The sequence below is a fragment of the Alexandromys fortis genome, unplaced genomic scaffold, assembly GCF_014885135.2.
Source record: "Alexandromys fortis isolate MF-2015 unplaced genomic scaffold, M_Fortis_MF-2015_v1.1 scaffold_31, whole genome shotgun sequence".
Lineage (NCBI taxonomy): Eukaryota > Metazoa > Chordata > Mammalia > Rodentia > Cricetidae > Alexandromys > Alexandromys fortis.
Window position 1 is genome coordinate 7352751 of NW_026067974.1, and position 15070 is coordinate 7367820.

At 39.3% G+C, this 15070-nt stretch overlaps 1 protein-coding gene across 5 annotated transcripts in view; it reads left to right on the forward strand.

Annotated features, from left to right (window-relative positions):
• Positions 1 to 15070, forward strand: part of Spop (speckle type BTB/POZ protein) — a 104923-nt gene that overhangs the window by 41412 nt on the left and 48441 nt on the right. For 2 of the 5 annotated variants that reach the window (XM_050156721.1, XM_050156723.1), the window contains exon 2: positions 3431 to 3590. The exons of the other annotated variants lie outside the window; for them this stretch is intronic. The gene's annotated coding sequence lies outside the window, so the exon portion shown is untranslated. The remainder of the gene's footprint in view (positions 1 to 3430; positions 3591 to 15070) is intronic. 5 annotated transcript variants of the gene reach the window in all.

Consider the following 15070-nt stretch of genomic DNA (forward strand, 5'->3'; position numbering starts at 1 on the left):
TTTTTTTTTTTTTTTTTTTTTTGGTTTTTGAGGCAGGGTTTCTCTGTAGCTTTGGTGCCCGTCCTGGAACTAGCTCTTGTAGACCAGGCTGGCCTCAACTCCCAGAGATCCGCCTGCCTCTGCGCCACCACCGCCCGGCCTTGGATGTAAATCTTTAAGAAGAATTATATTAGTGCATTTGAAAGTAAAATGTTATGGATTTTTTTTAGAATTTATTTTTAGTTATTCATATATTTTAAAAACTGAGTACAGGTAATAATAGTAATTTTTAAACTCAAACATTTTCAGCCCAGTAATGGTGATGCATGCCTTTAATCCCAGCCCTCCAGTCAGAGGCAGATGGATCTCTGAATTTGAGACCAGCTTGGTCTAAACGCTAGTTCCAGGACAGACTAGGCTACACAGAGAACTCCTACCTCAGAAAACAAAGCAAAACAACAACAACAAAAAACTCAAGCGCTTTCTCTTTAAAGTACATAATACTGAAAACTCTTTAATGATGTACTTTATTTCTCTGCTAGGAGCATTTTAAAAACAAAAAACCTAAGCAATACTACTTTTGACCAAAGTATTAACTATAGGGAGAATCAACATAAGTTGTCGTAAAGTGGTCAATAAACAGCTCTTCTGACAGGTTGTCTCAGAATCCTGTTAACTTGTGGAGTTTTTCAGATTCAAACTCCCTCAACTTTGTTGACACTAGAGTTCTTAGGTAACTAAACTCACGGGGAATGACAGAGAAACTAGAATATCTTTTTTTACATTGAAAAGTGTTCTTCCAGAGGTCCTAAGTTCAATTCCCAGCAACTACATGGTGGTTCACAACCATCTGTAATGAGAAATGGTTCCCTCTTCTGGCCTGCAGGCACACATGCAGGCAGAACACTGTATACATGATAAATAAATCTTTATAAAAAGGGGGGGGGGCTAGAGAGATGCCTCAGTGGTTAAGAGCATTGCCTGCTCTTCCAAAGATCCTGAGTTCAATTCCTGGCAACCACATGGTGGCTCACAACCATTTGTAATGAGGTCTGGTGCCCTCTTCTGGCCTGCAGACATACACACAGACAGAATATTGTATACATAATAAATAAATATTTTTAAAAGAAAGAAGAAAAGTATTCTTTTCTGTGACAGAAAACAAATCTCTGTTCAGTCCTTTACTTTCCTAGAGACACAGTAGTACAAAAAATAATTACTGCAATATTTGATCACACATATTAAGCATTGCACTAGATATTTCTTTCTTTTTTGAGTATAATAAAAAGTTATTTATTTTGGGGTAGGCTCACAGATCACAGTCCAATGCTCAAAAGGGGAACAGCAACCGAATCCCACAGCTGGAAGAGACATTTCACATGTGTTGAACTCATTTAGTGTTCATGGCACTCTAGTAAGATAGTCTCCTCTGTGTTTTACACACTCATTTAGTGTTTACACTCATTTAGTGTTCATGGCACTCTAGTAAGATAGTCTCCTCTGTGTTTTACATGTGAGGAGTCAGACACAGAAAGGGTTTTAAGTAACTCGCCTGAAATTTTATAACTGATATTCTCTACTATAATAATCAAAAGATCATTACTATCTGGCTGATAGTGGCCCACACCTTTAATCCAGCACGGGGATTACCCAGAAACAGGGGAGGCAGAAACAGGTGGCTCCCTGTGAATTCAAGGCCAGCCTGGTCTACAGAGTGAGTTCCAGGGCAGTCAGGATTTTTTTTTATAGATTTATTTATTAATTATGTATCCGGTGTTCTGCCTGCATGTATGCAGGCACACCAGAAGGGGGCACCAGTTCTCATTACAGATGGCTGTGAGCCATCATGTGGTAGCTGGGAATTGAACTCAGGACCTTTGGAAGAGCAGGCAGTGCTCTAAACCGCTGAGCCGTCTATCCAGCCAGGCAGTAAAGATTGTTACACAGAGAAACACTGTCTCAAAAAACAATCAACCAAAAAAAGATCATTACTACATGGTAAGCCTGAAATCTTAGCCAGAAAAGTGAATGACCTAGAGGCTGATTATCTAAATCATGATGTATACACTTGTTCAAACATTTATTAAATACCTGCAACGTGCTGGGTACTGCCTAAACACCAAACTCACTAAGGTTAATGTAACATAGCAGGTGCTCTTCAGGGAGTCTCAGTCTAGTGGGAAAGAATAGTAATAATTACAACAGCAAGAGACCTACACATTGAGAGTAGGGAGGAAGCATTTAATTTTCCTTGGAAAGGTTGCAGTAGTGTTTGCAAAGATGAGGGAGAAACATTCTGGATAGAAGGAAAACATTTAAGGCTGGGTGATGGTGGTGCACACCTTTAATCCCAGCACTAGGGAGGCAGGGGCAGGCGAATCTTTGTGAGTTTGAGGCCAGCCTGGTCTATAAGAGCTAGTTCCAGGACAGACTCCAAACGATGGAGAAACCCTGTCTCGAGAAAAAAAGAAAAGAAAGAAAAAGAAAAACACTCAAAAATGCCATAGCAAAAATGAGTTCATTGTTAATAGGAGTGAGAGAGGAGAGAGTATAGTATTGCAATTAAAATAATATTCCAGTATATTGATGGTTATGTGCTGATGTGGAGATCAAAAAAGGGATGTGTTTCTAAGATAATATTGACTAGAATTGGAGGTGGGGAGTTGAGGTAGAGGAGTTGAGGAGTGAAGGCTGACTCCTGATTTTTTTTAGTTTGACTAGATTGTGTGTTTTTTGTTGTTTGGTTTTTGTTTTTCTGAGACAGGATCTCAATAGTCCTGCCTGTCTTGAACGCACAGAGATCTCCCTGCCTTTGTCTCTAGGATGCTAGACTTTAACACTTGGACATATAATAGAATCATGTGGTAGATAATCAGGTTTTTTGTTTGTTTTTTGAGACAAGCGTTTCTCTGTGTAACAGCTCTGGCTATCCTGGAGAGGTCCACTTGCCTCTGCCTCCCAAGTGCTGGGATCAAAGGTGTGCACCACCACTGCTCAAGGGGGCATGCACCATCACTGCCTAGCGATAATCAGGTTTTTGTGGAAAGAGTTCCTAAGTCCAAAATGGAAAAATACAGAGCTGTTTGAGGAAGTTACAGTGTGAAGGGTGAAGGCAAGCTTGCAACTTAGTGAAATGGGTGGATCATGGGATAGTTTGGACTGTCTCAGAAATAGGATTAGGAGGCCCAGAAATAGGATTAGGAGGCCGGGCGATGGTGGCGCATGCTTTTAATCCCAGCACTTGGGAGGCAGAGGCAGGCGGATCTCTGTGAGTTCGAGAACAGCCTGGTCTACAGAGCTAGTTCCAGGACAGGCTCCAAAGCCACAGAGAAACCCTGTCTCGAAAAACCAAAAAAAAAAAAAAATAGGATTAGGAGTAGAGAATGGACCGTTTCTCTGTTTTCATTAAATCCTCACCCACATTTTTATTTTATTATAAATTTTGAAACAGGATCTTACTAAGAAGCCCTGGCTGGCCTGGAGCTCCCTATGTAGATCAGAGTGGCTTGGAACTTGATGATCTTTCTGCTGAGTGCTGTTATTAAAGGTGCATGTTACCATGCCTGGCTCTGGTCTAAATTTTTAGAACCTGTTTATTTGCTTCAAACTTGGTAAGAAAAAAATTTTTTCCTACTGAAATGTATTCTTTTAGTTACTCTTATTTAGGTGGTTGTCCTGAAATTTACCTCAGTAATGTTTTGTGTCTTGATTGGAGTAGCATGACTATAGGTGTTTGTCAGAAGTCACAGTTATATACTATAAGGTGTATTTTGTTTATATAAAAATTGTAACAAAAAAGGTTGCTCCAGAATTTTGTGGGTATTCTACTGTCTATGTCTTATGGTTAGATCTTTTGAAAATATAAAATATAAAAACTTCAATTTTAATTTTTAAATTTTTATCTTAAATCCTTTTTTGCTTTTTGAGACAGTGTTTTTCTGTTACTGTAATAACCCTGGCTATCCTAGAACTGACTTTGTAGATTAGGCTGGCCTCGAGTTCATAGTGATCCACCTACTTCTGCCTCCCGAGTATTGGGGTTAAAGGTGTGTGTCACCATGGCCTGGCTAAATCTATTTTATGTGTATATGTATGTGTGTGCCCGAGTGTATGTTTGTGTACTGCATGTGTGCAGGAGCCTGAGGTCAAAAGTTGGATCACTTGAAACTGGAGATACAGTCTGTTGTAAGTTACCACGTGGGTGCTGGGAACCAAACCTCTGCAAGAATAGCAAAAGCCCTTAACATGTGAGACATTTCTCCACTTCCAAACCTCATTTTAGTTAGCGCCTCCAAACTTTGTAGTTACTTCTTTGGTCAAGTTCACAAATAAAAACATGTTGGTTTGAATATAACTATTCTTCCACTTGAGAAGCTGGTAAGAAAAGTCCTGAAGAGCCACAAACTGCTAAGTAGTTACTGAATGAATATTAGCCTTTTTTTTTAAATATTTATTTATTTATTTTGTATACAGTATTCTGTCTGTGTGTCTGCCTGCAGGCCAGGAGAGGGCACCAGACCTCATTACAGATGGTGGTGAGCCACCATGTGGTTGCTGGAAATTGAACTCAGGACTTTTGGAAGAGCAGTCTTAACCTGAGCCATCTCTCCAGCCCCAACACTAGCCTTTCTTTATCCAAATCAGTTGAGAGTGATCTCATATAGTTTGTTTAACGTAATTTTTTGTTGTTATTCTGAGAGAGGGCCTCATGTATTTCAGGCTGGCCTCTATCTTACCATATATCTGAGGATGACTTTGAATTTATTATTTCTGCTTTTACATCCCAAGCGCTAGGATTATGGGTGTGAGCTATCACACCTGGCCAAAAATAATTTGTATTTAAATTTTTTATAAATATGCTTTTGAGCTTATTCAGCTATGGTTAATAAGTTAATATTCAAGGTCATAATTTCATTCCAGAATAAAGGATAAACAGTATCATATTTTTAAATTATTTTTTATTATTTTTGAGACCGGGTTTCTCTGTAGTTTTTGGTGCCTGTCCTGGAACTAGCTCTTGTAGACCAGGCTGGCCTTGAACTCATGGAGACCTGCCTGCCTCTGCCTTCTTAGTGCTGGGATTAAAGGCGAGCGCCACCACCGCCTGGCTCATCTTTGTTTTTAACCATAATACAAAGATGTGTTGAATTAGCCAAGTTAATGCAATTTGTGAAAATTGAAGTTTAAAGTTTATAAAAAGCAGCTGAGTTGTATGTAACTGGTCATCAGTTTTATATTTATTTATTTTTGGATTTTTCAAGATAGGGTTTCTCTGTGTAACAGCACTGGCCGACCTGGAACTCCCTTTGTAGGGCCAGAGGTTGTAGTGGTATTTTGTTTGTAATCTAACAAATAAAACTTGCTTAAAGATGAAAATGCAGAGCTAAGCCAATAGTTAGCCATACACCTAAACCACTAGTTAGCTTTAGAGGACAGGCAGTGGTGGCCACACCTTTAATCTCAACACTCAGGGGAAGAGGCAGGTCTCTGTAAGCTCAAGGCCACCCTGGGCTACCTGAGAGTGAATCAGTCTAAAAGAGAAACAGAGCTCACACCTCTGTTCCTAGTACTCGGGATAACATGCCTTTAATCTCAGCACTAGACAGGAATATAAAGCAGCCGCTCAGTGCAGTCTGAGGTCTGATGGAGAGCGTTGCAGTCATACTGAGAACAGGATCACCCCTTTGTATGTCTGAGCCTTGGTAAAGGTAAGAATTCTCAAGTAGCTTGGCTGCTTTGCTTTTCTGATCTAAAGCTTGAACCCCAGTATCTGTCTCTGGGTTTTATTATTCATGCTACACCAGCCTGGCCTCGAGCTCATAGAGATCTGCCTGCCTCTTTTTCCAAGTGCTAGGAAGAAGAGCCACAACTGCCCAGCTGATTATCAATTTCAAAGTCACTTATTTTTGTAAGTTATTTGCTTTCTGTAATCTGATTGGATAAAGTTTTCTACTACTAGTAGACAGCAGCCAATGAATATGCAATTTACTTATCAGGCTATGTACAGTCAATCACCACATTATCTTTTCTCGTATATCATAGTAGTTTGGCATTTAACATAGTAACCCAACCTAATACTGCTTTAGTTTATACTTTACACTGTGAACATGCTTAGTGTTGGGTCGAATGTCTTTGGGTTTGGTGTTTGGATTAATATCAGGTAGCTTATTTTTCTCTCCTTGAGTCATTGCTACTTAATAATGTTCTTAAGTCCAAGAAATATGTTTTTGTGTCTTGGAAACAAACAAGAGATAGTATTGAATAATGTCGTTATTTTTATCTACTGATTGTGTGGTTAGAATATTTTTCCCTATAGTTAAAATTTTTTCATTTGAAAATTCTTACTTGCTAATGTATAGAATTTGTTTGATAAATGGGATGTTTAACTGTTAGGTAGAAGTTGTCAACACACCTATAAGATTTCAGTTTTTCTTCAGCTTGCAGTCAAATCATAAACTCCCAAATCATAAGCCTGCAGATCAAGGCTTAATAGTCTTAGAGTTTGGGGACCACCCACACTCTTTGTTAATCATTTTTTAAGTAAACTGTAAATTTTTTTTTTTTAAAAGGCAGGGTCTCGCTATGTATCTGATTCACCTGGACCTTATGTAGATCAGGCTGTCCTTGTACTCATAGAGATTCACCTGTTTCTACTTTCTAAGTGCTGGGATTAAAGGTGTCTGTTTGGTCTTGACTTCCTTTTGTGTGTATCTGGGTGCACGTGTGTGTGGAGGCCAGAGGTCAGTTTTGGTATTATTCCTCAGGACCTGTCCCACCTTGTTTTTTGAGACAGTATCCTCACTAGTACTTGAGGATCATTGATTGCACTAGAGTGGTGACTAGTAAGCCCCAGGGATTTGCCTTTCTCTGCCTCCCCATTACTAGCACGTGCCACCACTTTGGGGATTTAAAAAAACATACCCTCCCCCCCAAACCAAACAAACTAATAATCATGGATACTGGTAATTGAATTTAGGAGCTCACTTTTATAGGGCAAGCACTTTACTTTTTAAGTCATCACCCTAGCCACTTATTTGACATTCCATCCAATTAATGCACTTATTGATATCTCTTTGGGTGCCTAGAACTGTTTGTTGTGAGTCCGTGTCACAGATGGACCCTATACTGATGTAATCAGAACAAAGGCTAAAAGACAAACCTCATCATGAGAAAGAGTTCTGGCTGTCAGCACTTGTCTTAGCATGGTTAGTTTTTGTTGTTGTTTTTTTGTTTTGTTTTTCAAGACAGGGTTTCTTTGTGTAGCCTTCATTGTCCTGGAACTCACTTTGTAGACCAGCTGGCCTTGAACTGACAAAGATCTGCCTGCCTCTGCCTCTGTAGTGATGGGATTAAAAAGTGTGCCACTGCCACTGGCTTAGGGTTAGTTTTATGGGTAGATGTTTATAAGGTTGGCCTTGATTCTGAGTGCTTCTTGTTACTGCCTGCAGTTGTGAGACTTGAATCCTGGTGATCCTTGATATTAAGAGAAATGGAAAGCCATTTTCTTAAGTAGTTTAGATGTTAGATATAGTAAGTTTACATTGGTGAGGAAGAAAGAATATATTGAGAATAGTCATATTGTTTTTTCTTCCTTATAAACTAGAGAGAACCTTTGCTGAAAATACTTTTATATGTATTACATAGCAAATTACAAAGAAGTAAATTAGGAACTTTGTTTTGTTTTGCTTTTAAGAATCCACATACTCGACCAGGTGGTGTTGGCACACTCCTTTAATCCCAGCACTCTGGATTGTGAACTCACTCTGAGTTCAAGGCCAGTGGTCTACAAGAGCTGGTTCCAGGATAGCCAGAGCTACACAGCGAAACCCAGTCTCGAAAAGAAAAAAAAAGGAACCCATGTACTCCTTTCTCCTATACATGTAAATTCTTAGGGCTTTCTGGTGTTTGCATGTTTTTTTGCAAATATTTCCATTACATAATTAGATGACAATAGCCAAAGTAGATGCCTTGAATTAAATCAGTTATTATTGGACATCTCTTGCATGTTAGATGTTATATGAATTGTTAATTTAAAAACTGTAAAAATACCAAGAGCTTCTTCATGTTTGTTTTGTTAGCATATTTGCCACCTTTGGACTCATAGACTGATGTGCAGAAGACAGCTGAATTAATAGAAATTCTTTCTTAGTAACAAAGGCAAGAAAATAAATCATACTTATTGTTCTATTAGACCATTCTGAACAAAAGTGGCCAGGTTAGCCTACATCTTAGTAAAATGCTTCCTGACCTGAGACAGAACTGCATTTTCTTGTGTTAATAGAATTCACAATACAAGGTGTTTACTTCCTCTCTGAATAGGAATCTATTTTCTGCCCACATCAGCACTTCATCCTTAGAGACAATAGACAGTACCATATATCACATCTGCTGGAGTTTTAGTTGAAGTTTTCCACTTAGTTAATGAAAGACAGTTTGGCCTGTTTTGTTTTAATCTAAATCTCACTGATTCTTTTACTTTAAAATTTGTTTATTCCCATTTCCCCCATTCTCTGGCCATATCGAATGGATAGATACTCAGTGAGGAATTGCACTGGAAGTATTAGTACATTTTGATATAATAGCTAACAGTTTGCCAAGGTTCCTAGGGCTCCTCATAGACTGCTTTGCTAAGTTGTTGTAGTAACAAAAACCTGGAAATGATACAGCAGGGCTAGAAGGGAGTTCTGTACTATCATTAAAAAGGTGTGTGTATGTGTATAGATAAAGAGTTTTGTGCAACCATTAAAAAATAGGGGTGCTGGGCATGGTGGCACACTCGTTAAATCCCAGCCCTTGGGAAACAGGCAGATCTTTGTTAGAGGCCAGCCTGTTCTACATAGTTAAGTTCCAAGACCGCCAGAGCTAAGCTACATAATGAGACCCTGTAAGGAAAAACCAAAACCAAAATCAAACAAAAAACAACAAGAATTAGGGCGTGTATGTGCCTACAAGGTGTGTGTGTGTGTGTGTGTGTGTGAGAGAGAGAGAGAGAGAGAGAGAGAGAGAGAGAGAGAGAGAGAGAGAGAGAGAGAGGGGTTGTTTTATTTTATTTTTATTTAAAACTTTTTGCTACTTATCATTTTTATTGGTGTATGCATGCATGTACACACACACATCATGGAGGTCAAAGGACAATATCCCAAAACTGTTTGTTCATGTGGGGACTGAACTCAGGTTGTCAGGCTTGGTGGGGCTTTAGAGAATCTACAGAACTTTGACTTTTGGGTTATAGCTTCCTGTAATTCTCTCTGTTTGTCTCTGTCTCTCTCCTCTCTCTAAAAACAGAATCTTGCTATATTGCCCAGGCTGACCTCAAGCCTCAGTTCCCCTGCCTCAGCTTCCCAAGTGCAGGGTTTACAGAGATTACAGACTTGGGCCACCGTGCTTCCTAGAACTTGGCATCATGTGCAGTGCATCATATGAACTGAGTTCACACTCATTTATAATGGGAGCCAGGATATCAATTTTTACATTATTTCCAAAGGAGCACAGAAATTTAGTACTGAAAATCAGATGAACTTTAATGCTTGACTAGTTTATATTTTTAAAATTGATATTATTTTTTATCTCATTTCATAACCGGGGGAATAGATATGATAGTCTTCGTAACTATCTTGTAACTTTTACACAGGTGACATAGTTTAGAGAAGAAAAAATTCACATTTAGGAATGTATGTGTAAAACTGCACTAGAATTCAGGTGCCAGAACAGCAATAGCTGATGAATATATTGGCAGCTCTTGTTTTCTTCTAAGTTTATTTAACTGATACCCGTTTCTCATTTGTAAAGAGCTGCATTTTTCTGAATGGCCAATAGCTAGGCAAGAGGTATATGCGGGACTTCGGGGACAGAGGGACTCTAAGATAAAGAAAGGGAGAGACATGAGGAGACACAGAGAGGAAACAGGAGGTACAAGATGGAAGAGAGGTAATGCCATATGATAGAGCATAGATTAATATAAATGGGTTTATTTAAGTTATAAGAGCAAGTTAGAACCAGGTAGTGGTGGTGCACACCTTTAATCCCAGCACTTGGGAGGCAGAGTAACCTTACTACTAGTAGGTGGGGAAAACTTTTAAAAAGTTTAAGTGTATCACAGCCCTGTCTCAAATGGTATCACTAAATATTTGATAATTCAGATAATTTGATTTAGGTGATAGGATGATTCAGCTTTGAAAGAGGGTTTTGAGTGGAAAGCCCTTTTACCTTTTGAACATCAGAATCAAACTATGTAGGCGCTGTTTTAATCAGCAAGGATTGGTTGAATTGTAAGATGAAAGGGATCAAGAACAAATAGATTTCCAAATTTATCATTATAATTCCATATCCAGTTTGTAAACCTACCTTAATTTCGTTTTGGTTGTGACTGAGCAGTGGATTAGGCATCTTGACAGTTGACTTAAATTGAGCAGTCACATTAAATAAAACTGGAAGGCTAGGATGGGCAATGTCAGTGTTTCCTATGTTTTCTGGGTTGTTTACAGTATCTTCCCTCATAATAGAGAGAATTTGCTTAGTCCTTTTGTATTCTGTGTACTGGGTAGCTAGTACCTCACCAGAGTCTTTGTGGTGTTGCTTTAATTTGTCTATCATTATTAGCTCTATTGTTCTTAACTACAGTCAGACGGTATGTCAACAGTGTGTTATCTTCCATTTGCACTTTGAAATTCTTCAGCCAGTACTTCCCTTTCCCAATATAACTGTGTTTGGTCTCAGCTCTGCTGTTGGCTTCAGTGTCAGTGTCACATTTGGCAAGCCACTAAGTTGCTTTGGAGTTTAGCTTCCTGATTGTTAGTATAAATTATCTTTCTAGATATATCTTCAGGGTGATTTTATTAATTAAACATTTATGGAGCTCATTCTATGTGCCAGTCACAGTATAAGATGCTGTGGGTGTAGTCCTTTTTCTCTCAAGAGAATAGTTGGATTCATTGCAAAGAACTTCCTTTGCTTTCTTTAGATCAATTTAGTCTTTTACTTCTGAAAAATTAGTATTAACAAATTCAATTTTCACTCAATAAGATATTCGTTAAAGTGGTTGATGTAGAAATGAGATTCAGTTTTCTTTACAAATGTGGTCACAGGTTGGTTCTCATGCCCCAGTGGATGACCTCTCGAATGTTAGGTAAGAACCCTTACCATGAAGCTATGCTCTCAGCCCTAAACTAGTGATCTCTCTCAAAGTGGAGGGGGACTGCGAGGGTGGGACAGAGACCAGCGAGGTGGCTAATGTGTAAAATCACTTGCTCTGCAGCCTAGAATATGAGTGTTCTATCCATAGAACTCAGGGTGGAAGGAGAGAAGCAACTCCTGAAAGTTGTCCTTTGACTTCCATATGCACACCATGGCATATTTGTAGCTACATGTGCGCGCGTGCACACACACACACACACACACACACACACAATCAGAGAAGAGCAGCAGCAGCTAGGGAAACCCTACCATTCTGGCTGAGAAACTAGTGGTTGGCAGTTGATAGCTTCTGGGGAAGGGAGAGTTGGTTTTCTTTACAGGTGTAGCCACTGGTAGGTTCCTTGTGTTTCTGTGCATATGGGCAGCACTAATTGGACTCAGTGGGTTAAAAGAGACAAAATTTAGAGGCATATAATAATTATTTGTTTTTAAATCAGACCTAAATTAATTGTATAAGGGAATTTTCTGAGATTAAGTATGGCCTAGAGATGGGTATAGTGGCATGGGCCTGTCTTCAACTACTCAGGAAGCTGAACTAGGAGGGTCCATTGATCTTAGGAGATTCACTAGGTAGTATAGTGAATCTCTGTTTCAAAACATATCTAATCTGTATCATAAATCTGTGACTTTGTTAAAAAAGTTTATGACCAAAATAAAGATAAAATCTTGTTGAGTATGGGGGAAAAAAGAAAAGAAAAGAAAAAAAAAAAAAGAAGCAGCAAACCACTGTTGAATTTTCTCATGAGAGCCTCTGTACCCTGTCCTGGTCCTCAGCTCTGTAGGAACAGAATGTCTTTGTTGTTTTTTTCTTTTTGTTAATTGATAGAGAGTCTGACTACATAGCTCAAGCTGTCTTTGAATTCTTGCCTCTAGAGAACTGGAATTATAGGCATGCGCCTCCACACCTGACTAGAATGTCATTATTATAGTTGCACCAAGAAGATGATTGGACTGTAGGCTATAAATACCATAGTGGGTTAATGCACATGAAACATCATCCCAGGAATAGGGAGGGCTGTTACTTTTGATTGAGGTCACAACATCTATAAAAAGGAGACCCATCTTTCTACCCCTTAAGAGGTGTCCTGAGTTAGTAACAAGTGGCTAGCAATGAGCTAATGTGATGATGCACATTTAGCCCCAGTGCTAGGAGGCAGAGGCAGTGGTGGCAGGGGAGTCTCTAATGAGACCAGGTAGGTCTAAATAAACCATCCTGGTCTACATAGTGAGTTTCAGGCCATCCAGGGATATATAGTGAGACTCTGTCTCATAATAACAAAAAGGAGCTAGCAATGTGAATGTCTAGGAAAAAGATCTTTAAGGAACTTCTCAGCAAGGAAGAGAGAATCAAAGGCCTGAGATGAAAACAAGCTTGACTCGTTTATAGAAGGCCAGTGTGTTTGGAGTCAAAAAGATGGAAGAGAGGTAGGAATGAATTTAACATTAGCTGGCTCCCATATATAAGGATCTTATAGGGTCTGATATAGAGGCTGAATTTTATTTTAAATGTGGTTAAGAGGAGAAGTGCATGATCTGGTTGGCATTTTAAAAAGTACTGTGGCTACTTTGTAGACTGAGCTACAGAGGAAGTCAGAAGGTAAGTTAAGAGCCAGGTAACACTGTTCAGGGGAGAGAACACTGTGGCTTGGACACAGTGAATAATATGGAGTAAAGAGGCCTAGTGCTTGGTAGGACTTGATAATGGGTGGGGTATGCAAACACATCCTGTTGACCTGAGCAACTGTGTTGAAGGCAGTGGCAGTTAATGTTGTAGTTATGCTAGATACCACAAGTAAATGTAATTTAAGAACTCTAGAAATTCTGCTTTTTAATTCTGTAACTTGTGGCAAAGGAGCAGTAGAGGTCTTTAGAAGAAAAGATACTAGTTTCCTAGAAACAATAGAATATTATTCTGAGAGATTGGAATAGTAAATGTTTTATTTTTAAGAACTGATGGATGGCTGGGCGGTGGTGCACACCTTTAATCCCAGCACTCGGGAGGCAGAGGCAGTGTATCTCTGTGAGTTCAAGGCCAGCCTGGTTTGCAGAGTAAGTTGCAGAACAGCCAAGACTACACAAAGAAACACTGTTTTTAGAAATCAAAACAAATATATAATAATATTACACACACACACACACACACACACACACACACACACACGATCAGAATTCATTAGAACCTAAGACCATTTCTACAGAGTTGCCACTTAAAAATGAAATTGAGCCAGGCACAATGGCACATTCCGACACTGAGGAGGCCAAGTCAGGTGAATCAGAATTTCAAAGCCATCCTTGGCTACCTAGTGACTTTGAAGCCAATCTGTGCTCATAAGATCCTAGCTAAAAGCTGGGCAGAGTGGCACACACCTTTAATCCCAGCACTCAGGAGGCAGAGGCAGGCGTATCTCTTTGAGTTCAAGACCAGCCTGGTCTACAAGAGCTAGTTCCAGGACAGAGAAACCCTGTCTCGAAAAAAAAAAATTAAATTGCAAGAATGGTATATAAACATGCTTTCTGTGAGCTATTTCCTCAATTTTCTACATGTTGAATAAAAGACATATTGTTATGATTACAGCGCGAGGTCCAACTTTTGGAGGGTCCCATGGTGGGTGAAAGACAAATACGCCATACAGATAAAGCTTGAGTGTGGAGTTTATTGAGAAAAAAGGAATAGGGGAGGAAAGAGAACCAGTGCGGGGGGGGGGGGGGGGGGGGAGGCAGAGGAGAAGAGAAGAGAAAGAAGAGACCAAGGACAGAAAGCCGCTTCCTCGGGGAAATGACAAAGGAAGAAAGCTGGAGTGGGTGGAACTTGCCTCTTAAAAGGACCTTTGCACCTGCATAGTGACACAGCAGCCATCGGACCCTAGGCTGGCTAGGATACTGTCTGAGTTCATCCTGCCAGGTGACAGGGGCCAGCATAAAGCCTGAATCCTAACACATATAACATACATTCTTACGTATAACCTTATGTAAGAATCAGAAAGTCAAAGGATTAGACTATTAGATTAGTAGTTAAAAGACTTGTAGTTTAGCTTAAGCTCCTTAATAACCATGTGACCAGGACAGCTGGGAAGCATATTTCCTTGTTTGTAAAATGCTTATTCTGCATGCTTCACTAAGTTGGTAAAAATCCCAAATAAGATCATGTCAGAGTGCTCTGAAAACAACCGAAGCCACTTAGCACTGAATACAGTTCTGCTTTTGAAGCAATCCTTATATAGCTCAAAACACTGAAATAAACAGGTCCTTGGAGGGGAGACCAGGAGGATGAGGTAGGGATATATAGATTGAATCACAGCTCTGTATTTTGAAGTTATAAGTTCTACTATAGTGGTTGGTTGTACAGACCTATTCAAGTGGCTTTATAGTTCTTAAACAAGGTGATTTGTAACTGGTGACTCCGAATTAATTGAAGATTTGTGACGTACAAGTAAGTTTTATTTCACTCCCATACTTGGTAATCAGAACTTTATTTCTAGTCTTATTGCTAAAATGAAGACAACAATATAAGGTTAGGTTTTTCTTGCCCCCCCCCCCATTTTCTCCCTTTATTTTAGATTTGAGCTATGATGTGAATTTTATTTGGTTTATTTGGAGTTATATTTTCCCTCAAGAAGTGAAAAGCACAAATATGCCAGAAACAAGAAAAGTAAAGGAAGGGAAGGAAAAATATTAGAAAGAAAAAAGACTTAAAATGTTTTAAAGAAGTCCTCCTCCCTCAAAAAAAATGTCTCAAGGGTTTTTTGGAAAATCTGTCTTTGAGTTTTCACACACTAAAATCCGAGGTTATTTAGAGGAGGAGGGATTGGTCTTCAGAGGTAGGGAGGGCCCTTCTTCAGAGTAATGTGGGGGAGGAATGAGGTTTGCTATGAAAAACATTCTCTACAGGGACCAAAGC